The sequence below is a fragment of the Felis catus genome, chromosome B1 (assembly GCF_018350175.1).
Source record: "Felis catus isolate Fca126 chromosome B1, F.catus_Fca126_mat1.0, whole genome shotgun sequence".
In the NCBI taxonomy this organism is placed as follows: Eukaryota; Metazoa; Chordata; class Mammalia; order Carnivora; family Felidae; genus Felis; species Felis catus.
Window position 1 is genome coordinate 67,963,760 of NC_058371.1, and position 27,816 is coordinate 67,991,575.

Consider the following 27,816-nt stretch of genomic DNA (forward strand, 5'->3'; position numbering starts at 1 on the left):
ATAAGTAGAGAAAAAAGACACACAGAAACAGAGAGAGAGAGAGAGAGACAGAGAAGAGAAAATGCCACATAATATTGGAGGCAGAGATCGCAATGATGGAGCTACAAACCAAGAAAAGGCAATTGGCAACTATCAGAAGGAAAGGTCCTCCCCTACCAGAAGGAAAAATTTTCCCCCAGAGGCTTAAGAGACTAGCATAGCCTTGACCATCTCTTGATTTCAGACTTCTAGCCTCCAGGACTCTAAGAGAACAAATTTCTGTTGTTGTAAGCCACCTAATTTCTGGTCATTAGTTATGGCAGCCCAGGGAAACTAATACATACACACTTACAGGGTGGGCTATACACCAGGGTTGAAGAAATGTTTATGTCTTTCTCAAAGCTAATTCTTTGTGATGTGCTTTATTTTTTCTAGAAATGCCAGGCTTCTGAGGAGAGCAGGGGCGTTAAAATGAACACTTTGATTTTCATCTCATATAACTTTGCGTTACCATTATCTTCTCTTCTCAGGTCTATCTCTACCTCTTATCTCTGACTAGCAGATTGTACTATTTGGATGAAGGCACTTACATTTAATTAAAAATTCTTTTCATAAATGAATTATTTTCTTTTCTAAGCCCAAGAGCCTAATTTTAGCTTGTTAACCTCATTATGTCCATGAGACCACTTTGGTAAAATTCTAAAGCTTCTCTCATTTACTTTCCAACAAAAAAGTAAAAATACACACTGGACGAGCATATTAAAGATTCTCTTCTAATCAAATCTTTTATCTAATGGTAACATGGATGAGAATAGATGATTTTTACTTTTCTGGAGTACATAGGGTCTTTCTTTGGTCCCAGTCTTCCTCCTGATTTATTTCTCAAATCCATAACATGCTCTAGCTCTTCCATAACACTCTGCTGGAAAAAGGTCAAGCCTAATTTTCCAGATCTCAGAAAAGAAGGCCTTGAGAACAGCAGTACTTTTCCTCACACTTATTCCTATTTCCTAGCCTAAGGAACTATAAGATATATTCAGATAAATAGAAAAGAAATGAGTTTTAACTGTGATAAAAAGAGAGAGCCTTTTCAGCAAGTTATTTGAGTTCATACAGTAGAAAAGTGATTTCACAGCTTTAGTGAGGCAGAATCACTGGTAAGTAAAACTCCTCTTTTTATGCAAGATGGAGAGGGGACAGAAAACTTCCTATGAAAATAAACCTCTACAGAGTGCAGAGCAGGCTTTAATTGCCTGCGAACCAGAAACTATGAAAGGTAAATAACAAGGCGACATTAAGACTGCCAATAATGCAGGTCATTATTTTTACAGAAAACTAATTGCAATAACCTGCTTAGCATTTTTCTTCCAACACAGTTGAGGAAAAAAAAATTAGATTGGCACTAACAAAATAAGACCTGACAAATGAATGACACTCTCAACAACTCCAAACTCCCTGGATGACAACCCTACTTTTGCTATCTAAATCTTTTCTGAATTGCTTACATTCATGACAATCCATAAAACAATTTCTTTTTTATTTGCTCCATGGGGCAACATTTATTTGGTATTTGTATACAATAGAACTCAAAGTGAGCTGTGAGTTCAATATTAGAATACAAGTAGAATATGCAACAATAAACACTAACAATTATACATGGGCTCAAACTAAGTATCAGGGCTTATTTCTGTGTATGCTTGGAATAAAGAATAGCAATTACCTTTTGCTACACTTTTGAAGAATCAGATGAGTCATTATTCTGTCCTTTGTCAATAGTCCACTCCACAGTTGTTTCTGTTTTAACTGGGATTTAAAAAAAAAAAAGATTTTTAGAAGGAAATTTGTTTACAAGAGGTTTACCAGGCATGCTCTAGAGGAAAAATTAAGTCATGCCTTAAGGAAGTGAGGTAAGCAGGACTGGATAGAGAGAGACATTGAGCTGTGATACAGTCTCCACAGTGGCCTCAGCCAATCTCACAGGGAGCTCAAAAATAGGTCTGGCCCTTCAGAGATCCCCCAAAATGAAGAGGTCAGAGCCTTCATATTCCTGTATTGACAATTCCTTGGAAGTAGGCTGCTCCTGAGTACATGGCTGAACACTAGGCAAGAGAGCTCCCATTCAGAGGCAAGTTCCAGAAAGGACTCAGCTGTGGACTATCAGCCAACAACACTCCCAGCTGCTAGGGATGAGGGTCAACAGTCCTGAAGAGGGGACTGGGCAGAGCACTTCTGCATCTGGCATAGCTTCTCTTTTGCTCCCAGCTTGTGTGTTTCTCTAGGTTTACTTATGTCATTACCATAGCCCATTCAACCGTCCTCTTCTAAATCTTCTCACCCTGTTATAAGTTTTGGTCCTGATGACTTACTGCCTATACAAGTCTAAATAATTACTGACTATGCCGGTGCTTAGAGGGAGTGGCCCACATGGCAAAGAAGTAGGAGAATCTGAAGTTGCCTCATCTCTCAAAGAAGTGTTAAAGCCAAAGGTACTTTGAACCCCAAGAGTTTGGAAGAAAAAGAGACAAAATCACTTCCATGGACCCACAAGGACAACCTGATGGACCATAGGTACATGACTGTGAATAGGAGAGATAAAATAAATGGTGGGTAGGGATCCCCTTCTGAGGAGGGGAGGGATCTCCTTCTACAGAGAGACAAAGGGAAGATAAAGAGTGGCTGGGGAAGCATAGGACTGTATCTGGACAACAGAAAAACCTCAGACTGGACGGAGAAAGATCCAATCTCTAACTGAGGGGCTTTCTCCAGACTGAGGTTGGCTGCCTGGATTACACACCTGGGGAAGGGGGAGCCAGCCCCGAGCTTGGTGACTAAGTCAGGGGTGCAGTCTGTAGTAGGAAAAAGCGATCTCCTCCCTGGAGTGCTGTGGAACAGGACAAAGCCTACCTGCATCTGCCAGTCAGAGACCACATATTGGGTGGCATGGAGTGGTGCTTCCCCAGTACCAGGGTGCGCAGAGCGAGAATTTGAATCCCAGCCAAGTGCAAGGGCACAGGAGTCAGCTATGCAAGAAAAACCACCCCGTTTGTGCCCACGGCACAGTGAAGACAGCTCAGAGTGGTTTGCAACACTGGGTCCATGGAGGAGAGTCTGGGTGTTGCCATTTTTCTCCCCACCACCACCAAGTTGGGACCTCAGGTAACGACACAGGCCCACAGCCAAGGCGGGAACCACCCACACCAAAACACACCCCTCAGCACCTGGTAACTGCATATTTGCAGGAATGGGATTGACGCTGACCTACCAGATGACCCCTCCTCCAGACCAGCTCTGTTGCATTGCCTGGTTTAATTCTGGGACAATTCTTATTACATACATATAGTCTTCATTCCTTTTCTCCTTCTTATCTCTTCCCGCCTCTAGTCTGGTTACTCTGGTTGTTGGTTTGTTTAAGCAGACATATTTAATCCATTCCCTGGATACATTTTCTACACCTCCTTTATTTTACTTTTTCTCTCTCTGTAATAATTAAACTGTATAACTTCTCTGTCTGGACTTTATCTTCTTTTTCCCTGCCTCCTTTATTTTTCTTTCTGTCTCTTTGGATTAAGCCATATAGTTTCTCTGCCTGGTCAGTGTTTATTTTTTCTTTTTCCCCTCCCCTGTCATTTCTCTCTTTGTATGGGATAAGGCTTCTTCCATCAGCATCGTCTCCACCCTGTTGTTTACTTGTAGTGGGTGTTTCTGATATTTTGCTTTTGTTTTTTAATTAGCATGTTTGCCTGTTTTTGCTTTCTATTTGTTTTTTGTTTGTCTGTTTCTTTTCCTTTCCAGGGCTACTTCATGGAACAAATCAAAGCACACCTGGTGGAGGGTCCAAAACATCACTACCAGAAGGGAGATGAAGTAACCAAAGTCACAACAACAGAGAGCAAGTAACACTTTCCAAAAAACACCTCCTGAAGGGCCAGGCCCTGACAGTGTATGACCCCTTTTTAATATAGGAGTGCTCACAGGTGCAGGGCACATAACAAGCTTTTAAAACACACAAGGGACAGAAAACTAGCCAAAATGATGAAACAGAAGAATTGTCCTCAAAAGAAATTCCAGGAAGAAATGACAGCTAAAGAATTGCTCATCACAGATATAAACAATATACTGAGCAAGAATTTAGAATAATACTCACAAGATTAATCACTGGACTTGAAAAAAGCATAGAAGACAGCAGAGAATCTATTGCTGCAGAGATCAAGGAACTAAAAAATAGCCATGATGAATTTACAAAATGCTGTAAATGAGATGCAAAATAACTTAGAGGCGGTGACAGTGAGAATTGAAGAGGCAGAGGGGAGAACAGGTGACATAGAAGATAAAATCATGGAAAAAGAGGAAGCTGAGAAAAAGAGAGATAAAAAAATTCTGGATCATGAGGGGAAAATTAGAGAACTAAGTGATGCAATCAAAGAAAACAATATCTGTATCATAGGAATTCCAGAAGAAGAAGAAGAGAGAGAAAGGGGCTGAAGATGTACTTGAACAAATCAGCTGAGAACTTCCCCAGTCTGGGGAAGGAAACAGACATTGAAATCCAGGAGGCACAGAGAACTCCTTTCAGATGTAACTTAAATCAATTTTCTGCACACTATATCATAGTGAAACTGGCAAAATACAAATATAGAGAATTCTGAAAGCAGCTAGGGATAAAAGGGCCTTAAAATACAAGGGTCAACACATAAGGGTAGTAGCAGACCTATCTACTGAAATTGGCAGGCCAGAAAGGAATGGAAGGAAATTTTCAATGTGATGAACAGGAAAAATATGTAGCCAAGAATCCTTTATCCAGGAAGCCTGTCATTCAGAATAGAAGGAGAGATAAAGGTTTTCCCAAACAAACAAAAACTGAAAGAATTCACCACTAAACCAGCCCTGCAAGAGATCCTAAGGGGGACTCCGTGAGTAAAATGTTGCAAGGACCACAAAGGACCAGAGACATCACTACAACCATGAAACCTACAGATAACACAATGACTCTAAACCCATATCTTTCAATAACACTGAATGTAAATGGACTATATGCTCTAATCAAAACACAGAGGGGATCAGAATGTTTAAAAAACAAGACCCATCTATTTTCTGTCTACAAGAGACCCATTTTAGATCTGAGGACACCTTCAGATTGAAAGTGAGGGGACAGAGAACCATGCTAATGGAAGTCAAAAGAAAGCTGGAGTAGCCATACGTATATCAGAAAAACTAGATTTTAAACTAAAAGTTGTAACAAGAGATGAAGAAGAGCATTATATAATAATTATAGGGTCTATCCATCAAGAAGAGCTAACAATTATAAATGTTTATGCCCCCAACTTGATATACTCAAATATATAAATATATTAATCACAAACATAAGTAATCTTAATGGTAATATTGTGATAATTGCAGGGGACTTTAATACTCTACTTACAACAATGGATACATCATCTAGATAGAAAATCAATAAGGAAACAATGGCCCTTAATGATACACTGGACCAGATAGACTTGACAGATACAATCAGAACTTTTCATCCTAAAGCAGCAGAATACACATTCTTCTCAAGTGCACATGGAACATCCTCCAAGATTGATCACATACTGGGTCACAAACAGCCCTCAAAAAATATAAAAGAATAAGATCATATCATGCACACTTTCAGATTGCAATGCTATAAAACCTGAAATCAACCACAGTAAAAAGTTTGAAAAACCTCCAAATGCATGGAGGTTAAAGAACACCCTACTAAAGAATGGATGCGTCAATGAGGCAATTAAAGAAGAAATTTAAAAATTATATGGAAACAAATAAAAATGAAAACACAACAATCCAAACCCTTTGGGATGCAGCAAAGGCAGTCCTAAGAGGAAAATGCATTGCAATCCAGGCCTATCTCAAGAAACAAGAAAAATCCTAAATATAAAATCTAACAGCATACCTGAAGGAACTAGAAGCAGAACAACAAAGAAACCCCAAACCCATCAGAAGAAGAGAAATAATAAAGATCAGAGCAGAAATAAACAATATAGAATCCACCCCCCCCCAAAAAAAAACACAAAAAAACAAAAACAAAAAAAACAGTGGAACAGATCAATGAAACTAAGCGTTAGTTTCTTGAAAAGATAAACAAAATTGATAAACCTCTAGCCAGGCTTCTCAAAAGCAAAATAAAGAGGACTCAAGTAGATAAAATCATGAATGAAAATGGATTTATCACAACCAATCCCTCAGAAATACAAGCAATTATCAGAGAATACTATGAAAATTATATGCCAACAAACTGGACAACTTGAAAGAAATTGACAAATTGCTAAACACCCACACACTACCAAAACTCAAATGGGAAGAAATAGAAAACTTGAAGAGACCCATAACTAGTGAAAAAATGGCATTAGTCATCAAAAATCCCCCAACAAATAAGAGTCTTGGACCAGATGGCTTCCTTGGGCAATTCTTCCAGATATTTAAAGCAGGGTTAATACCTATCCTTCTCAAACTGTTCCAAAAAATAGAAAGGGAAGGAAAACTTTTGGACTCATTCTATGAAGTCAGCATTACCTTGATTCCCAAGCCAGACAGAGACCCCCACAAAAAATGAGAAGTACAGGCCAATATCCCTGATGAACACAGATGCAAAAATTCTCAACAAGATACTAGCAAATAGAATTCAACAGCATATAAAAAGAATTATTCACCATAATCAAGTAGGATTCATCCCTGGGATGCAGGGCTAGTTCGATATTCACAAATCAATCAATGTGATGCATCACATTAATAAAAGAAAGGATAAGAACCATATGATTCTGTCAATAGATTCAGAGAAAGCACTTGACAAAATACAGCATCCTTTCTTAATAACAACCCTCAAGAATATTGGGATAAAAGATACATAGTTAAACATCATAAAAGCCATATATGAGAAGCCCACATATATGGGCTGAGAACTTTCCCCCTGAGATCAGGAACACGACAGGGATGTCCACTTTCTCCACTATTGTTGAACATAGCATTGGAAGTCCTAGCATCAGCAATCAGACAACACAATGAAATTAAAGGTATCAATATTGGCAAAGAAGAAGTCAAACTTTCACTTTTCACAGATGACATGATATTCTACACGGAAAACCCGATAGACTCCCAAAAGTCTGCTAGAACCGATACATGACTTCAGCACAGTCTCAGGGTACAAAATCAATGTACAGAAATTGGTTGCATTTTTATATACCAATAATGAAGCAACAGAAAGAGAAATAAAGAAACATATCCCATTTATAATTGCACCAAGAACCATAAAATACATAGGAATAAATCTAACCAAAGATGTAAAATATCCATATGCTCAAAACTATAGAAAGCTTATGAAGGAAATTGAAAAAGACACAAAGAAATGGAAAAATATTCTATGTTCATGGATTGGAAGAATAAATATTGTTAAAATGTCAATACTACCCAAAGCAATCTACATATTCAATGCAATCCCTATCAAAATTGCACCAGCATTCATCTCAAAGCTAGAGCAAACAATCCTAAAATTTGTATGGAACCACAAAAGACCTTGAATAGCCAAAGTAATTTTGAAGAAGAAAACCACAGCAGGAGGTATCACGATCCCAGACTTTAGCCTCTACTACAAAGCTGTAATCAAGACAGTATGGTATTGACACAAAAATAGACACATAGACCAATGGAATAGAATAGAAAACCCAGAACTGGACCCACAAATGTATGACCAACTAATCTTTGAAAAAGTAGGAAAGAGTATCCAATGGAAAAAAGGCAGTCTCTTTAGCAAGTGGTGCTGGGAAACTGGACAACAACATGAAGAAGAATGAAACTAGACTACTTTCTTACACCATATACAAAAATAAACTCAAAATGGATGAAAGACCTAAATGTGAGACAGGAAACCCATCAAAACCCTAGAGGAGAATGCAGGCAAAAACATCTTTGACCTCAGTAGCAGTAATTTCTTACTTGTCACATCTCCAAAGGCAAGGGAATTGAAAGCAAAAATGAACTAGATGGACTTCATCAGAATAAAAAGCTTCTGCACTGCAAAGAAAACAATCAACAAAACTAAAAGGCAACTGACAGAATGAAAAAAAGGTATTTGCAAATGACATATCGGATAAAGGGCTAGTATCAAAAATCTATAAAGAACTCACCAAACTTCACACCCCAAATACAAATAATCTGGTGAAGAAATGTGCAGAAGACATGATTAGACACTTTTCTAAAGAAGACATCCAGATGGCAAACAGACACATGAAACGATTCTCCAATGTCACTCATCATCAGGGAAATTCAAATCAAAGCCACACTGAGATATCACCTCACAGCAGTCAGAGTGGCTAAAATGAACAAGTCAAGAAACTATAGATTATGGCAGGGATGTGGAGAAACGGGAACCTTCTTGCACTGTTGGTAGGAACGCAAACTGGTGAAGCTGCTCTGGAAGACAATGTGGAGTTTCCTCAAAAAATTCAAAATAGAACTACCCTATAGCCCAGCAATAGCGCTACTAGGAATTTACCCAAGGGATACAGAAGTGCTGATGCATAGGGGCACAATTACCCCAATGTTTATAGCAGTGCTTTCAACAATAGTGAAATTACGGAAAGAGCCTAAATGTCCATCAACTGATAAATAGATAAAGAAGATGTGGTTTATATATACAATGAAATACTACTTGGCAATGAGAAAGAATGAAACCATGCCATTTGCAGCAACATGGATGGAACTGGAGGGTATTATGGTAAGTGAAATAAGTCAGTCAGAGAAAGACATATCATATGTTTTCACTCATATGTGGATGTTGAGAAACTGAACAGAAGATCATGGGGGGAGGGAAGGGTGAAATCGTTACAGAGAGAGAAGGAGGCAAACCATAAGAGACTCTTAAATACAAAGAACAAGATGAGGGTTGATGGGGGTTGGGGGAGAGGGGAAAATGCGTGATAAGCATTGTTGAGATGAGCACTGGGTGTTGTATTTAAGCCATTTTGACAATAAATTATATTTAAAAAAATAATAATTACTGACTATTCCAGTGCTTGACTGGGAATCCCATTTCCATCTGAGTATAACTAATAAGGCAACTAGTAAGGTTCTGTTAAACTGTAGTAGATGCCATTAGTGTTCCACCCATAATCTTCATCCTTACCATTTAATTTCACATTGGCTAAATCCCAACTTCTATCACTGTATTTCTGTCTTTTTTTTTTTTTGCTTTCCAGGGGCTCATTTTGCCCACCTGCACACAAAGCAGAGGAGCCTGGGAGAATCTAAACCAATGACTTAAAAATTGGAACACAAAATAACTCTGCTCCCACCTCTTCATCTGGAATTATATTATTGTTTGCATTATACCTTACCTGTTAGATTTCCCCAGTGAGATCAAACTCCAATAACCTACCATGGTTACTTGCTTGATTGCACATTCTTTATTGAAGACATTCTCTTCCCTGCCTCACTTCTGTACTCCCTAATGAAGTGTTCTGAAATCACCTCCCAAAGAGGCAAATCCTTGTATAAGAGCCTGCTTCTTGCATAGTCTAATATAAGACAGTTATATCAGCCCAGATGCCCACATAGGAAAAAAATTTAGGTGGTGACAAAAGGGAGGAGCCAGGGGAAATTTAGGAATAAGATGAATTTACAAATTAAGATAATCTAAAGAGGAAATTAAAATAATGAATTAAGATAGGAAAATATATGTCAGAAGAGGAAAATACCAAATTTCAGAGGATTGATCATTGATATATGTAGCTCCTTTTTTTCCATTAACATATATTAATTTAGAGTCACTATACTCCTCAAGTAACCATTAAATGAAAATTACATATACCATAGCCATCATCACACACACACACACACACACACACACACACACACACACACACACACACAATTCGATATATAGGACATGTATCCCAGGGACAAAGAACAAGAAGATAGATTTATGTGGTAAACATTTGTTGTTTATAAAATATTCAGTCTCAATACCCCCCATTAGTGCCATTCTCTCTTTCTTTGAGGGACCCATTTTTTTTTAGTGTGTGTTTATTTTTGATGGAGAATCAGAGCATGAGTGAGGGAGGGCACAGAGAGAGGGAGACACAAAATCTCAAGCAGGCTCCAAATCAGCTCTCAGCATACAGCCTGACGTGGGGCTTGAACTCACAAACCATGAGATGAAATTTGATGCTTAACTGAGTCTGGGGGATCCATTTTTGTGTATCATCTTGCAGGGTTGTACCCACCTCTCATCATAAAAGCCAAAGTAATAGTTTTCCCTGCTCTTGTACAACCATGGAAGAGGCTTACCAAATACTTTTAATGGACTTTGAACCTTGAATCATCACAGTGTTGTATTTGAGGCTAGAGGTCATATTGATCACTGTGTCAGGATTTGGATAAAAATGTTTCCAAAGGACAAATATAATTGTGGATTGTTAAGCATGGCCTTCTCAAACTTCCACAGCTCCTGACTATTTTCCTAATGTAGTTTTAAGTCTCCAGCCAATTCCATGAGTCCTTAATATCCATTCAATAAATGCTATTTTTCCTAAGGGAGCTGGGTTAATGCAGATATACCAGGAGTGTGCAGCAGCCAAGAGTCACTTAGGGAAACATAGAAAATTTGGGACTGGTTACTTTACCACAATGGAGCAGTAATCCATGGAACTCTTGTTAATATTTCTATGAGAGCTTTTAGAGCTTCCTCATACTTATCATTGCCAAGTCTTGATCTTCATAGCTTTCCAGTATATTCCCTTAAGGTGCTTTTTTTATTGTTCTCAAAGGAACCTAATATTATGTTTTTTAAGTTATAAATTCATATGAGTTTTATAATTTACCTAGATCTAAGTCCATATGATACTTCTTTTTTATAAGTATAAAATTAGTTATGTGTGTAAACTTGACCTGAAATTCAAATGTATATTTCATAATTGCACATTTTCTGAATCTAACCAACATTACACATTATAAAATAAATATATTTTTCCAGTAACTATTTATTTTAATTTGCATTAAATGAAGAGCCTATGCAAAAGAAATTGCTACACTTACTAATAAAATACTGTGAGAAACACTGAGAAAGTTAATTTAAACTGTATATTTAAAAATTAAACTAAAGCAACATCCTTCTGTGAAAATTTCAAAATAATACTTTTCAAATATGTTCTCATTTTAAAAATCAAATTTTATGTTGCCTTTTTAACATTTAAAATATGAGACTTTCTACATCAAATTAGTTTTTAAAAAAATGAAGGTTAAGCCACAGAGGAACATCTGTGTATTCAGTGTATAAATGTATTCAACTGTACCATGTTAATTGATCCAAGACATCTTCCATTCTATTTCGATTATCTGCATTGCTTATCAGGAAATGGAGTGGGAAAGCAGAGATGATTTGTGTGGTTACATTTATCTTACTTTTTAAACTGTTTAGTTTCATTTAACTGTACTTCTTTGGAGATTTAGATCAATTGATTTAAATCCAGATGAAGTCTTTCCTGGGTTAGAGAGGCAGCAGTAAATATATGAGTGCATAGGATCTAGCTGGAGTTTAGATCTAAACAATGATTAAACCTAAAGAGAAGTTTAGTTGTTTAGGGCAGATCTGATTAACGTTCATGGAAACAGAATTATTATCATTATTCATTTGTTGATAAATAAAACCACTATTTCTCTTTGTATTTGACCTCATAATTGAGAGGGAAGAGTGGATTTTATGATTATATATCACTTGGAACATGGTCTCTATTGACCAAATGATGATCTAACAAATAATGAAATACCAAAAGGTGAAGCACCTTTAATTTAGAAAGAAAATATTACTTTCCAAGCTACATATTTTAAAAGACCTCTTTTGACAAAAAGAATAGATTTTTTAAATTCTACTTCCCTGTAACATATAGGAAAATAATAAAACTTAATATGCCATACAAGACTTTTCAAGACCTGGATGCTCTAAGCTTATTACTTATCCAAATCCACATAAGCCATTAATTCTTGCAATACTGAAATTTTTGAAGTGTCTTGAATTTGTAAGCTCATGCCTTTTATGAGCTTCTACTTAAAGTGTTCTTTCTTGGGACACCTGGGTGGCTCAGGTAGTTAGGCATTCAACTCTTGGTTTAGGCTGAGGTCATAATCTCATGGTTTGGGGGCCCCATGTTAGGCTCTGCACTGACAATGTGGAGTTTGCTCAGGATTCACTCCCTCTACCTCTCTCTCTCTGCCCCTCCCTAATGTGCACAAGTGTGTGCGCTCCCCTCACCTCCCTGAACATAAAGTTAAAAAAACTTATCTCAGATATCATTTTCTATGGTAAACTTTCCCTAATTCCCCAAACTTTTGCCTCTCCTCTACTGTTGAATAGCATCTTTTCCATAATACTATCGGCTCCCTGATGGCCTATTTCAAGAAACTTCAGGGAGACTATGAGCATCTTGGTGGCAGGTGCCATGACTTACTCTCCGTGTCTCAGACAACCAGCACAGGAACTGACATATAGTGGGTCTTGATATATTCTTATTTTACAAATGAATTAATAAATGTCACATTCCTCTATAAGACTGATGCCTTAAAATATGACATCCAATTATTGGAAGAATTGCAGTGACAAAATATTGAGAAAGTATCTTTAGCATGCAAAATACAGATATTTAAAATTAGAAATATTTTGCTCATTAAATCATTCCTATCTATAAAGAGTGCCTATTTTTTTATTCATTTTCATAAAATACATTATTTGTATTTTGGAACTTGCTTCCAGTAGCTGAAATGGAAAGTTTATCCACTTCTGGTATAAACCCACTATGCGATGTGTAATTTAATGACTTTTAATAGCATATAATAAATTAAAACATAAACCACAGTTACTACAAGGAAAGAGATACTATACTGTGGAAAGAGTGGTAGGGAGCTACAAGTTCATTATTTTTCTTTGCTTTCACTGTCAGGAGAAAATCTGTTTAACTGAACTCTCTACACAGTGCCTTTTAAACTGTTTCATCTGCATTTACCCTTTTAATTATTCTTTTATTTTCTATCACTTGTTTCTCTTTTTTCTTCCTTATCATTAAATTTCCATTTCAGATGGTATCTCTAGTGTTTTTAACTACTCCAATGATTCAACTATTTTATAAGCCCAGGAAAGATGTTAGTGATTGTAATTAGGAGTAAAAATCACTAAAACATAACAAGGCACAGGATACTGTCCTGGAGAAATGGATTGACATTTACAGCCTGTTTTAATTTCCTTTCACCACTCAACAGATGCATTTCTATATAATTTAGGAAAAAGTCATATTATTGAAAGGCAACCAATAATTTGTCTAATCTCATTTATGAAAAAGGTTATCAAGGGCTTTTTTTCTTTCTTGAATTATAAGAAAAGTGTTGTCCCCATAGCAGTGTCTTCATTACCATCAACAACAACACAAAAAAAAACCACATGCGATTACTTATGGCTTCATAACCCCATAAATTAGACAGTCTTTCAAACCTGTATGCCCCTTATAGTCAAGACAGGGCTCAGGAATAAAAATTAAATAAATAAAAGGTAAGGAAACTATCTTGTTTAAATGATGTAAATTAATATCATAATAGCCAAAAGGGCAGATCCACAGATGTAGTCATATGAGGCTTGGATTAGAAAGAAGGCTAATGGATCTTGCTGCTGCACAGGGAAAGTGTATTTAAGAATATTTAATTTAAATGACTAAAATGTGAGCAGGGATTTCCAAACCTTGAAAAAAAAAATAAAAAAGAATAGAAGCCTCAGGTTGTGAATAAAGAATTGGTGACTGGGAAAGTCACCTTCTAATACCTGTTAGACATGTGTTGTTCAATATAGTAGCTATTAGCTATAAATGCCTATTTACATTTTTAAGGATTTCATTTTTTTAAATTTTTTAATGTTTATTTTTGAGAAAGAAAGAGACAGAACATGAGCAGGGGAGGGGGAGAATAAGAGGGAGACACAAAATCTCTGAGCTGTCAGCACAGAGACTGATGCACAGCTCGAAGTCACACCAGCAAGATTGTGACCTGAGCTGAAGTTGGATGCTCAACCGAGTCACCCAGGTGACACTTCGTTTGTTTGTTTAGATTCACAAAGTTGAGAGCAAAGTAAAGTAATTTTCCATACACGCTTGCCTTCAAATAAACATATCCCCACCCCATATTCAGCATCACTTACCAGAGTTGTATATTCATCATAATTGACGAACCTACATCAATACATCATAATCACAAAGTCCATAGTTTACATCAGGATTCACTCTTCCTGTAAATTCTATGGGTTTGGACAAGTGTATAATGAATGACATGTATCTATGATTACAATATCATAAAGAGTATTTTCACTTTCCCTATGCTCTGCCTATTAATCCCCCTTCCTCTAACTCCTAATGAATACTGAACTTTTTACTATCTCAATAGTCTATCCTTTTCCAGAATGTTACATAATTGGAATCATATACTATGTAGCCTTTTTAGATGGATTCATTTCATTTAGTTATGTACATTTAACTTTCTTCCACTTCTTTTTCTTGGTTGATAGCTCACTTATTTTTAGTGCTGAATAATATTTTCCATTGTCAGGATGTACATTTTGTTTATAAATTCACCCTAGTGAAGGACATCTTGATTGCTTCCAAGTTTCAGCAATTCAATAAAGCTGCTACGTGGATATTGTATAGGATTTTGTGTGGACATATTCAAACCCTTTGAGTAAATATCAAGGAGCACAAATTTCTGGATTTCATCATAAGACTATGTTTGGTTTTGTGAGAGACCAACCTGTCTTCCAAAGTAATCACTTTGCATTCCCACCAATAACGTAAAAGAGTTCCTCTTGTTCCACATCGTAACCACCATTTGCTGTTATCAGTGTTCCAGATTTTGGCCATTTTAATAGGTATGTAGTGCTATTTTATTGTTGTTTTAATTTGCATTTCCCTAATGACATGTCATGGGGAGTTTCTTTTCACATGTTTGTTTGTTATCTATACGTCTTTGGTGAGGTGTCTGCTAAGGTCTTTCACCTTTTTTATTCGGGTAGTTGTTTTTTTATTATGGAGTTGTAAGATTTCTTTGTATATTTTGCATCGGATGTCCAATTGTTGCAGCACCATTTTTTAGAGAAATTATCTTTGTTCCATTGTATTGCCTTGCGCTTTTTTCAAACATGAGTTGTCTCTATTAATGTGGGTCTATTTCTAGGCTCCCAGTTCTGTTCCACTGATTTATTTGTCTGTTCTCTCACAATACCACACTAGTCTTGCAAGTATGGTATAAATCCCACTTGGTTATGATGTCTAATTTTCTTTATATATTGGTGGGTACTATTTGCTAACATTTTATTGAGGATTTTTATATCTGTGTCCACAAGAGATAACAATCTGTAGTTTTCTTCTCTTATAACTTCTTTGCTTGGTTCTGGTTAGGGTAATGCTGGCTTCATAAAATGAGTTAGGAAGTAGACTCCTACAGAGATTATACAGAATTGGTATCACTTCTTCCTTAAATATTTGGTAGAATTCACCAGTGAATTCTGGGCCTGGGTTTGGTTCTTTCTGTTTTGGAAAGTTATTATTGATTAAATTTCTTTAATAGAAATAGGCCTTTTCAGATTATCTATTTCTTCTTGTAAGAGTTTCAGCAAATTGTGTCTTTCAAAGAATTGTTTCATTTCATCTAGGTTATCAAATTTGTGGGCATAGAATTGTTTGTAGCATTCCTTTATTACCCTTTTAATTCCCTTGGGATCTGTAGTAATGTCCCTCTTTTTGCTTCTGATATTAGGAATTTATATTCTCTCTCTTATTTTCTTAGTTATCCTTGCTACACAGGTTTATCAATTTTATTAATGTTTTCAAAGAATCAGCTTTTGGTTTTATTTTCTTTATTGATTTCCAATTTTCAACTTCATTCATTTCTGCTCCAATTCTTATTATTTTTTTTCTTCTGTTATTTTAGATTTAATTTGCTCTTTCTCTAGTTCTCTGAAGTAGAAATTTAGATTATTGATTTTAGATCTTTCTTCTTGTCTAAAATATTCATTCAATGCTATAAATTCCTTCTAAGCACTCCCTGCTTTGGCTACATCCCACAGATTTTGATAAGATGTGTTTTCATTTAGTTCAAAATAGTTTTAAATTTCTCTTGAGATTTCTTCTGTGATCCATGTGTTATTTAGAAGTAAATTGTTTAATCTCCATGTATTTTGGGATTTTCCAGTTAACATCCAGCTCTTAATTTCTAGTTTAATTTCATTGTGGTCTGAGAGCAAATATTGTATGACTTCTATTTTTTTTAAGCTTGTTAGGGTATGTGTTATGGCCTGGAATGTGGTCTATCTTAGAGAATATTCTATGTGAGCTTGAGAAGAATGTGTATTCTGTTGATGTTAAATGAATTAGTGTTTAAATGTCAACTATATGTAGTTCATCAATGATGTTGTTGAATTCCACCATGTCCCTACTGATTTTCTAACTGCTGGATCTTTTGATGTCTGATACAGGGGTACTGAAGTCTCCAACTATGATGGTGGAATCATCTATTTCTCTTTGCAGTTCTATTAGTGTTTGCCTCACATAATTTGATACTCTTTCCTTAGGCATACACATGTCAATGATTATTATGTTTTCTTGGAAAATTTCCCACTTTATTCATAAGTAATGCCCTTGTTTATTCCTGACTACTTTTTTTTACTTTGAAGTCTGCTCAGTCTGAAAGTAATACAGCTACTCCTGCTTTGTTTTAATGTTAACATGATATATTTTCCTTCATTAATTTACTTTTAATCTATTTGTGTTTTTATATTTAAAGTGGGTTTCTTGTAGACAACATATAGTTGGGTCATGATTTTTGATCCTTTCTGATTTTCTCTGTCTTTTAATTGGTACATTTAGATCACGCGTTCAAAACGATTATGATAGAGATGGATTAATATCCACCTTATTCATTACTGTTTTGTATTTATCACGCTTGTTATTTGTTCCTATTTTTTTCCACCTTTTTTTGCCTTTTGTGATTTTAATTGAGCATTATTATGATTCCATGTTCTCTTAGCATTTGGCTATACTTTTTTTTCTTTTACTTTTTTTTTCTAATGGTTGCCCTAGCAGTTGCAATATACACCAACAGCTAATCCAAATTTACTTTCAAATAACACTATAAGGGGCGCCTGGGTGGCTCTGTCGGTTAAGCGTCTGACTTCAGCTCAGGTCATGATCTCACGGTCTGTGAGTTCGAGCCCTGCGTCAGGCTCTGTGCTGACAGCTCGGAGCCTGGAGCCTGTTTCGGATTCTGTGTCTCCCTCTCTCTCTGCCCCTCCCCTGTTCACGCTCTGTCTCTCTCTGTCTCAAAAATAAATAAACGTTAAAAAAAAAAAAATAACACTATACTACTTCATGGGTAGTATGAGTACCTTGTGATAACAAAATAATTCTAATTTCTACCTCCAGTCCTTCATTGTTAGGATTTATCTCACTTATATGTAAACAAACATAAGCATATGTACATTGAAAAGATATATATATATATATATATATATATATATGATAGAAATATATAGTAGATATAAGCGTACATAATTGATGCCTGTTCCAATTATTATTTTAAACAAACTGTTAGGTGAATTAAGAATAAGAAAAATAAAGTTATTTCATCTTAATTGAATCTTCCTTTTATGCTCTTTTCTTTATTTAGAATCTGAGTTTCTGACCTGTATTATTTTTTTTCTCTAGAGAATTTTTAACACATCTTGCAAGGTAAGTGTATTGGCAACAAATTCCTTCAATTTTTATTTGTCACTTTTGAAAGATAATTTTGCAGTACATAGAATTCTCAGTTGCTAGGTTACTTTTCTCTCCATCTTTATGTATTTTACTCCACTCTCTTCTTGCTTACATGGTTTCTGAGAAATTACATGTAAATTTTATCTTTATTACTCCATTGGTAATGTTGTTTTCTCCCTTTGGCTTCTTTCAGGATTTTTTCTTTATCTTTGGCTTTCTATATTTTGAAAATTATACGCCCAGGTATAGTTTTTTGTGTGTTTTTGTTTTTTCTTAGTGGTGGGGTTTTTTGTTTGTTTGTTTGTTTTTGTTTTGAGCATTTATCCTGTTTGGTGTTCTCTGAGCTTTCTGAATCTGTGGTTTGGTGTCTTACATTAATTTAGGGAAATTCTCTATCATTGTCTCAAATTATTTCTCTCATTACTTCTCTCTTTCTTCTCCTGGTAATCCCATTACACATGTTACTCCTTTTACAGTTGAACCATAATTCTTAGATATGCTGCTCTGCTGTTTTCCCTATCTTTGTTCTTTTTTTTTTTTTTTTGTCACTTTTGGAGGTTTCTATTGATGTATTCCCAAGCTCAGTGATTTTTTTTTTTCTCAGCCATATCCAGTCTACTAGTCAACACATCAACAACATTCTTCATTTCTATTACAGTGATTTTTAACCCTGCAATTTCTTTTCTGGTTCGCTTTTAGGATTTCCATATCTCTGCTTACATGGCCATCTAATCTTGCATGCTGTCTACTTTATCCACTAGCGCCCTTAAGCATCTTAATCATAGTTGTTTGAAATTCCCAGTCTGATCATTCTAGTATCTTTGCCATGGGTGGTCCTATAATGCTTGCTCTCTCTCTTCAAATTGTTTTTTTGCCTGTTGTTATGCTTGCAATTTTTTTCTCAATAGATAGATCATGATACATTAGGTTGAAAGAACTTTTGTAAATAGGCCTTTAGTAATGTGGTGGTGAGGTATAGGAGAAGGGGAAACATTTTATAGTTATTTTACTAGGTTTCTGTCTTTTAGTGGACCTATACCTCTGGATTGTGACCCTCACAGATTTTATTTTTAATATTTTTCCACTCCCCAACTTGCTAGGGGAAGATGTCTAGAGTTGGCGAGAGGCAGGTATTTCCCTTCTCCCGCATGGAAGGCTAGACATGACTAGAGTTGGGTATTTCCTTTCTCCCCCTACTCCCTTGGTCAATTAGATTCTGGAAACACCCCAGGAGGTTAGACTCTGATTAACTAGTTTTTCCTGAGGGCAGGCCTTGTTCAGAAGAACACAGGGCTCTAATGTATTTCAAAACAGTAAAACCTTTTATTGCAAGTAAGTTGTTCTGCGAGTGTTCTGCAAGAAGAAAACATTTCTAATAAATTTTAACTTGATAAACGAGTGATGTCTTGCAATATGAGTCGTATGTGATGCCAAATGTCACATGATCACAACTGAGGCAACGGTTCTTCAAATTCACTTTGGTATGTGAGTTCTTTGGATTACAAGCTTGTTTCCAGAATGAATTATGCTCACAAACCAAGGTTTTACCATAGTTCCTTTCCTCTCACCCTGCTTGAAGCAAGAGTGGATTTTTCTCCAATATTTACTGTGGGAGCCTGGTCAAGCTCCTCGAGGAAAATCTCACAAAATTGTGCAGGCACCTTTCTGACTGAGTCCCCTTGAGTTTTTAACTCTCAGAGTTGTATACACTGAGCCTCCAGCAATTTATTCATTATACTTTAGGTTTTTCTACCCCAACGCTGGTTTCCACAGAGGTTTCAACTTGTTATCTCAACTCAGATAAGTTGTTATTCTCTGGATTTGTCTGTCTGTCTCTCCACTCTTGAGGGCAGTGTTTCTCCTGTGTCTGCACCCCTCTTATGGATCCTAGAGGAGTTATTGATTTTTTTGTCTGTCCCACTTTTTTTTTTTTTCAACGTTTATTTATTTTTGGGACAGAGAGAGACAGAGCATGAACGGGGGAGGGGCAGAGAGAGAGGGAGACACAGAATCAGAAACAGGCTCCAGGCTCTGAGCCATCAGCCCAGAGCCTGACGCGGGGCTCAAACTCACGGACCGTGAGATTGTGACCTGGCTGAAGTCGGACGCTTAACCGACTGCGCCACCCAGGCGCCCCTTGTCTGTCCCACTTTTGAATGATTGTTACAAAGAAGTGGCAGCTTCCAAGTTCCTTACATCCAGAACCAGCTCTATTTAATTTAAAGTTTTAATTTTAGGGGCGCCTGGGTGGCGCAGTCGGTTAAGCGTCCGACTTCAGCCAGGTCACAATCTCACGGTCCGTGAGTTTGAGCCCCGCGTCAGGCTCTGGGCTGATGGCTCAGAGCCTGGAGCCTGTTTCTGATTCTGTGTCTCCCTCTCTCTCTGCCCCTCCCCCGTTCATGCTCTGTCTCTCTCTGTCCCAAAAATAAATAAACGTTGAAAAAAAAAATTTAAAGTTTTAATTTTAATTTAGTTGTTCTTGCCACATTTCAAGTGCTTGGTGACCATGCATGCCTAGTGACTACCATATTGGGCAGCACAGAAGAACATCACGATCATTATGGAAAGTTCTCTTGGCAGTGCTAGACAATGGGACACCATCTAATAGGGTTACAATAATAGAACAATATTTTTTAGTATGATTTTTCTATTGAAGTGTAATTAACACACAGTGTTAAAATAGTTTCAGGTGTAAAAAATAATGATTCAACAATTCTATACATTATTTAATGCTCATCAAGATAAGTGTACTCTTGAACACTTGATTACTGAATATTAAGAAAATATATTTTTGAAAAATTCCCTTAGAAAAATCTGTTCAAATGACTTGAAGAGAAAGATGTCACGATGTCACATGAGAAGGAGGTAACAATAGATTGACCAAGAAACCTTTAAACCACTAAGACTATTCTGTATATATTTCATTTTTTTTGTAAAATGAACTATTCAAATTTCTCTATTAATTAAAACTCAGAAAATATTTTGCTACCTATGAATAATTATGTTTGGAGGAAAAGAATAAATAAAAATATTGGGAAAACACCAAAACACAGGGATTGGGCTTTATTTTGTTTTTGTTTAGTTAGATGACATTTCAATACTTTCTTTGGTAGCTTGGGTTTTCTAAGCTTTCCAAACAATACTAGTTTACCAAGGATTAAGGACCATTCAGAAGTAATACGAACCATTCATTGTCCCCTTTTTATCTCTGACAAGAATGAAGAATCCAAAATTGATAATTATGTAAAAGAAATTCTTAATTTATGAAATTTTATTGGTTTCACTTTGAACTCTTTGTTTTACTTGAACTCTTTGAGAAAATAATTGCTTTTCTCTACACTGAAAAATATCAAAAAGAGTAATTTTGTTCAAGACAAAGTTCATTGACCTCGGAAACAAAAGAGTCAATGTTTGTCTATGTTCTTGACCTTTATTTGTTGTATAACAAATTTACTTTGCCTTCCTTTGCCTCAGTTTTTTCTGGTGTAAATGCTGGTTTGAACTACAGGAATGACCTCTAAGGCTGAATCAGAACTTTCAATGCTATTACCCATTCCCTGGCAGACATTGCCAACCTATTCCACAACACTTTATCACAGAGCCAAGACACAACCTCAGACTCATTCTCAACATCACCTTCCAAAAATTCACACCTAATGAATTGCCATTTTCATGATGAATTTAACTTCTTCTAAATCCCTTAGTTATAATAGTTTTTGAAAAAGCACAGGATTATGTTTTCTTTTTCTGGATAGAGGAAAGAATCACAAAGAAAACCCCGATTTCTCAGAGACATACATTGCAGATGTTAAATTTTGTGTGTCCCATGCCTCAGTAGACCAATTTTTCTAGGAATCCATTGTTCTTTCACCTTAGCCACACTCCTTACCTGCACAGAAACCTCAGTAAATGTAGTTTTCCTCTTGCAGATTCTTCTCTCCTCCATCTTCTTTCCTAATTAAGAGGCAGAAACATGGATCTGCACCTCAGATCTACTGTAATTAATTGTATATCTTTTAAAGTTGCTTAATATTTTTAAGTCTCTTTTCTTATTTGAAGTTAGAGATAATATCTGTATGCCTTATGGGCTTGTTATGATGTTTAAATAAATCTACACATGTTTAATAGCTTGCATAATGTCAGATACCTAGTAGCTTTCCAAAAATAATAGTTATTAGTATAATTATTATTATCCTCATTCCATGATCCTTTGGAATATGAGAGACCCTGCAATCTGAAAATTAATTCATAATGATATATTCTTAAGTGTGTTACTACTGTAAACTTGATTGGCCTTAAGTGTTAACTACCCAGTTATGCATGAGCAACTTAAGAATTCCCTTCTGCAGCCAATACTTAACCCAGCACTCCTTGTATGTGTGTTCTTGATTTTAATAGATATCATTACCCCGAACAGTAAGGTTCCATGTCCAGACAAATTTTGGAAATGCTGGGTTAAACAAAATTGAAAAGGATTCTTTCTGGGATGCCTAGGTGGCTCAGTTGGTTCAGCATGTGACTCTTGATTTCAGCTCAGCTCATGATCTCACAGATCATGAGTTCAAGCCCCATATCAGGCTCTCTACTGGTGTTGCAGAGCCTGCTTGGGATTCTCTCTCTCACCCTCACTCTCTGTCCCTCCCCTGCTAGTTCTCTCTCTCTCCCTCAAAATAAATAAACTTTTTTTTTAGTTTTTTAAAAAAGGATTCTTTCTGCAGTCACTGTCCTAATTTTTTTTTAATATGCCCACATATATTGTGAGTATTTGAAAAGGAGTCTAAGAAACCACTTAGACCATTTGAGAAATTTCCAGACCTTGAGTTGCATGATACCTACTAGGAAACCTGACAGCCAGAGGGCCTTCAATGTTAAGAATGAGATGTAACCAGTAGTAGGATCCAGTTTTTCTGGCACATGTCCTTTCGCTTACAGATTACTCCCCAAATTAGTTATCCAATTTATAGCCTCCAAGCCATAAATGTCCTGTTAAGATTTCCTAAACTATCTGGTCAAATTCTTGGTCATGATATTAACATTTCCCAAAAAGTGCTAAATCATCCCACCTTCCTTTGTTTTTCACTGCAAGTTACAGATCTTCATCAACTTAAAATGCAGTTATACCCTGATAAATCCACTTTAAGTTGAAAATATCTTGTCAAAAATGCATTCAAAACACTTATGCTAATGAATATCATATCTTAGACTAACCTACCTTGAATGTGCTCAGAACGCTTACCTTAGCCCACGGTTGGGCAAAATAATCCAACACAAAGCCTATTTTATAATAAAACGTGGACCACCTCCTGTAATTTGTTGAATACTGTACTAAAACTGAGAAACAGGATGATTGTATGGACACAGGAAGGCTCTAAGTGTACTGGTTGTTTACCCTCCTGATCGGGTGGCTGCCTGGGAGCTGCCACCACATGCCACCACCCAGCATTATGTGACAGTATCATACTACATACTGCTAGTCTGGGGAAAGAACAAAATTCAAAGTATGGTTTCTACTGAATGCTTATCACTTTCGCACCACCATAAAGTCCAAAAATCATCAAATCATTGTTGTCTCGGGGACCGTCTGTAGTTGAAACATAGGACTTGTTTAGAAAGCATTCGTACCTGTTCCTGTCCCAATTCATCTCTTCACAAATTACCTCACTTTGTGCCTGATGTAAGATGTTCGTTCTCATATTATTTCTTCTGCAGAAAGCTTCTAATTATATTCAGATAATCAAGACCAATGCTTGTTCATGCTTTCTCAGAGAACTGCATATAAAGAATTCAAATAACTGAAGTACTTAGATGGGAATTTGCATGCTTTTGCCTTCAATGCTTTTCCAAAATAAAAGTGGTAGCCAGTAGCAACGTCAGTGCCAATTAGTGTACATGATGCTCTACAGCTGAGTACAAAACTGTGATTACCTACAATGAACAAAAATGGAAAAACAGTGAGTGGGGCTTACAATTAGGGACAGTCACCACACTGCATTTGTTGCTTCACAGTCTGGGAGCTTTGCAGCCAAAGATAATCATGTAACAATAAAGAGCAGTCTCCAGAAAGCCTGTGCTCAGGTGGGAAGAACACCTCACATGGATGCACAGGAATGGTACTGAAGCATACAAAATGACCAAAAAATGACAGGGGGATCTTATCTAATTAAGGCAGTTCCTTATTATCTCAAAAAAATGCATTATCATCAATTATTGGACAGATCAACTTAAAGTAATCAAAGTTAAATATTTCTTGGTAACTGTTTTAATAATAAGTGTTTCCCCCCTTTTTTCACTTCAGCTATAAGATGGGAGTATGAATAGTTTGTATTGAAATAGAAATAGTTTTCATAAGTAAAGCACAACTTATATGGCAAAAAGGAACATTTTAGGGTATAAGTATCTACATGTATTGTCTCATTTACAGAAAGAGAGATTTCTGTAATTTTATAGACTGAAGCAGAGAGAGAAGAGTATTTTCCCAAGACCACAAAAAAAGCAAATGCCAGCATCATGATTCAAACCCAGATTTCTGTGATTTCAGAGTTTAGGCTTTTAACTGGCTAAGTCATTATGCCATTGTCCTCCTCTCCATGAATCATGAACAAATGACTTCACAATCTGCTTCTGTGCGTATAGCCTTTTTATAGTCAAGTGTCTTCCCATGTCAGAGTTTACAAACACATTCCTAGAAAACTAATTTCCATATCTCCTTAAAGGAAATGTGTATTTTTGGAAGTCTACTGTAATATCTTGTCAATAGCTACCTTGCCTTTGATACATACTGTGTCTTTTACTTTCAACCCATTTCTGGTACCTAGTGAATTTGATTTAATACTTTGAGAAGCACTGTGTGAAGATCTGGCAGTGTGAAGGTGGCCTGACCTGGTTTGTGGAATTGTCAAGATCTGTAACAGAACTTTGTCTTTATTTAACATATCTGTTAGAGACTATTTTTAAAACGGAATGATCTGAGATAGAAATAGGTCAGTCTACTTTGCCCATTTTATATTAAGGACTTCATAATTAGAGCATCTCCCTCCCAGTTCTTGAACCCATATCAAACAATATTAAGAACCGGAATTACTTTATGAAACATCTAGTCAAACCTTTCATTTTTTTAAATTTTAATTGAAGTTTAGTCGACATACAATATTATATTAGCGTCAGGCATACATACAACATAGTGAAAGCCTTTCATTACAGATATGAAAAACAAGGTCAAGAGGAGATTGGTCTCCTAGGATAGATTTTCCCCATTGAGAATACAACATCACTTGTTTATGTCTTCATTCAGAATTACTTTTGAGCAAGTGAATATTCTTAAATTGTATCTGCAGGGTTTTAGCATATATGACACATAAAGAGTATGCCCGGGGCGCCTGGGTGGCGCAGTCGGTTAAGCGTCCGACTTCAGCCAGGTCACGATCTCGCGGTCCGTGAGTTCGAGCCCCGCGTCGGGCTCTGGGCTGATGGCTCAGAGCCTGGAGCCTGCTTCCGGTTCTGTGTCTCCCTCTCTCTCTGCCCCTCCCCCATTCATGCTCTCTTTCTGTCCCAAAAATAAATTTAAAAAGTTGAAAAAAAATTAAAACATAAATAAATAAAGAGTATGCCCTAATCCACAAGGAAGGCCTCAGTAAGATTTCTCATGTAAGTAAGAAAACGTTTTCATTTCTCTTTTTAGTATCAGATATGCTTCCATTATAATAGGCAATCCTTTCATATAATTTTTCATTCCTTCACATGATTTTCCATCCTTGAACACATACTTGAATGTAAGGTTAGGTTTATCTTAGTATACTCTTTTATATTTTATCAATGTGTTTCTAAGTCCCCAAGTAAGTTACTTTTGTGTTAGCTCCTTCTCCTGAAATTTTGCAAAGCCCAACTGGGAAAACAAAACAAAACAAAACAAAACAAACAAAAAACGGGAACAACAACTCCATTATATCAATTTTTTCCTACTGAAATCCATTACCATGATTTTGAAATCTATTTTCATTTTCAACGACTGAGAGAGAAATAGCAGTTGGAGGAAAACAATAAGAAAGTATGGGCTAAGAATCAGAAATCTGAGACAATATTCTTAGTTTTATGTGATTCTAATCAAATCATTTAATCTTTTTTTTTTTCAACGTTTATTTATTTTTGGGACAGAGAGAGACAGAGCATGAACGGGGGAGGGGCAGAGAGAGAGGGAGACACAGAACCGGAAACAGGCTCCAGGCTCCCAGCCATCAGCCCGGAGCCCGACGCGGGGCTCGAACTCACAGACCGCGAGATCGTGACCTGGCTGAAGTCGGACGCTTAACCGACTGCGCCACCCAGGCGCCCCTCATTTAATCTTTTAAAGTTTGGCATGTTCATCTATAACCTAGAGCTAATAATATCTGTCCTGCTTACCTCACATGGTTGATTTGAGATTAAATGTGATAATGAGTGTGAGACTGTTATAATGAGTGTTAGCTGTTAGTCACTATCAATTAAGTTATTCATTTATTCATGCATTCATTTCTCTAACATTTTGAGCTCCTACCCTATGTCAGGCTCTCTGCTAAGCAGTGGGCACATAGTAATGACCCAAAAAATATGGACCTGTCCCCGAGAATCTTACTGTCTACTGGGGAGACAGACATTAACCAAAAAGCACAGAAATAACTATATAATCAAATAATGATATGTTTGAAGGGTAAGACCAGGGTACTGTGGAAAAGAGTAAGAGTGAAGAATTACTTTAGATTCAGGGGAATTTCATTAATTAATAGCAATTTAATGGAGATAAGCAGGAGACAAAAAAACATGGATGCGAAGAGAACTCAAGGATAGGACACACTATATATAAATGCCTTAAAAGAGAAATAATATCAAGTTTTCCAGTAATAACAAGCAGTAGACGAGAATAGTATAAGATAATATTGGAGAGATAAGCAGGGACCAGAATGCCCAGGAACTATAGTTCTTGTGAAGAACTTTGGGTTTCTAATATAAGGGCAATGGAAAACAATTAAAGTATACTAAGCAATGGATTGGCATAATGTGAGCAATGTTTATAAAGAAAAACTTCAGTGTCTATGTGGATGTATTTGAGATCTACTTTTGTGATTAGAAAAAAAGAACAGGTGGTGAATTTAAATTGACACAGAATGAAGGAGAAGAAAATGTGAACAGGAATAATGTTTTATTTCTTTTTTTAATGATTATTTATTTATTTTGTGAGAGAGAGAGAAAGAGAAAGCAGGGGAAAGGCAGAGAGAGAGAAAAAGAATCTCAAGAAGCCTTCACACTGTCAGCACAGAGCCAGATGCAGACTCAATCATGACCTCAGATATTTAACTAACTGAGCCACCCAGATACCCCTGATGTTTTATATCTTAATTGGAAATATCTGGATGGAGGTGCTATGTACTGCAATGGGAATGCTAGACAGAGGCGGACAAAGGAGGGTCAGAGTCAAGAGTTTATTTGGCACCCTTACTAAGATTAAAAAAAAAAACACTTTTCCTAACGCACAAAGGGCTACAAATGATACTGGGGCCAAAAATTCTGAAATAATTTGATAGTCCATGGGATCACTAAATGCCCCTTTTTGGGAGAGTTCAATTGCTCAGAATATGTTTGGACAATTTGGACACAAACGAAAACTTTCTATGAGTATTTTTCACTACAGTAAAGCTTGGTTAGAACTAAAAGATTTACAATCTGTTATATGAAATTCCAAAATACAGAAATTACAAAATCTAAGTGTGTTTTTAAAGTTATACAATGTAAAATGTAAACATATTTAATTACAAGGTATTGCCACACTACCTGCCAGCAAGGTTTTGCAATATATAATAAATGCACTTCATAGTCTTTCTAAAATCTTAAAATTTCAATGGGGCACCGGGTGGTGTCTGACTCTTGATTTTGGCTCAGGTCATGGTCTCAGAGTTCCAGAGATCGAGCCTTGCATCAGGCTCTGTGCTGCTTGGGATTCTCTCTCCTCTCTCTGTCCCTCCATTGCTAATTCTCTCTACATCTCTCCAAAAATAAACTTTTA

At 36.4% G+C, this 27,816-nt stretch overlaps 1 long non-coding RNA gene across 1 annotated transcript; it reads right to left on the reverse strand.

Annotated features, from left to right (window-relative positions):
• Nucleotides 1-972: 972 nt before the first annotated feature.
• LOC123384893 lies at nucleotides 973-23,808 on the reverse strand. Its single transcript, XR_006596609.1, has 3 exons — nucleotides 23,406-23,808; nucleotides 21,673-21,737; nucleotides 973-1,782 (listed from the first exon to the last, which is right to left on the reverse strand). It is a non-coding gene; the product is annotated as an uncharacterized LOC123384893 (long non-coding RNA).
• Between the last annotated feature and the right edge of the window lie 4,008 nt (nucleotides 23,809-27,816).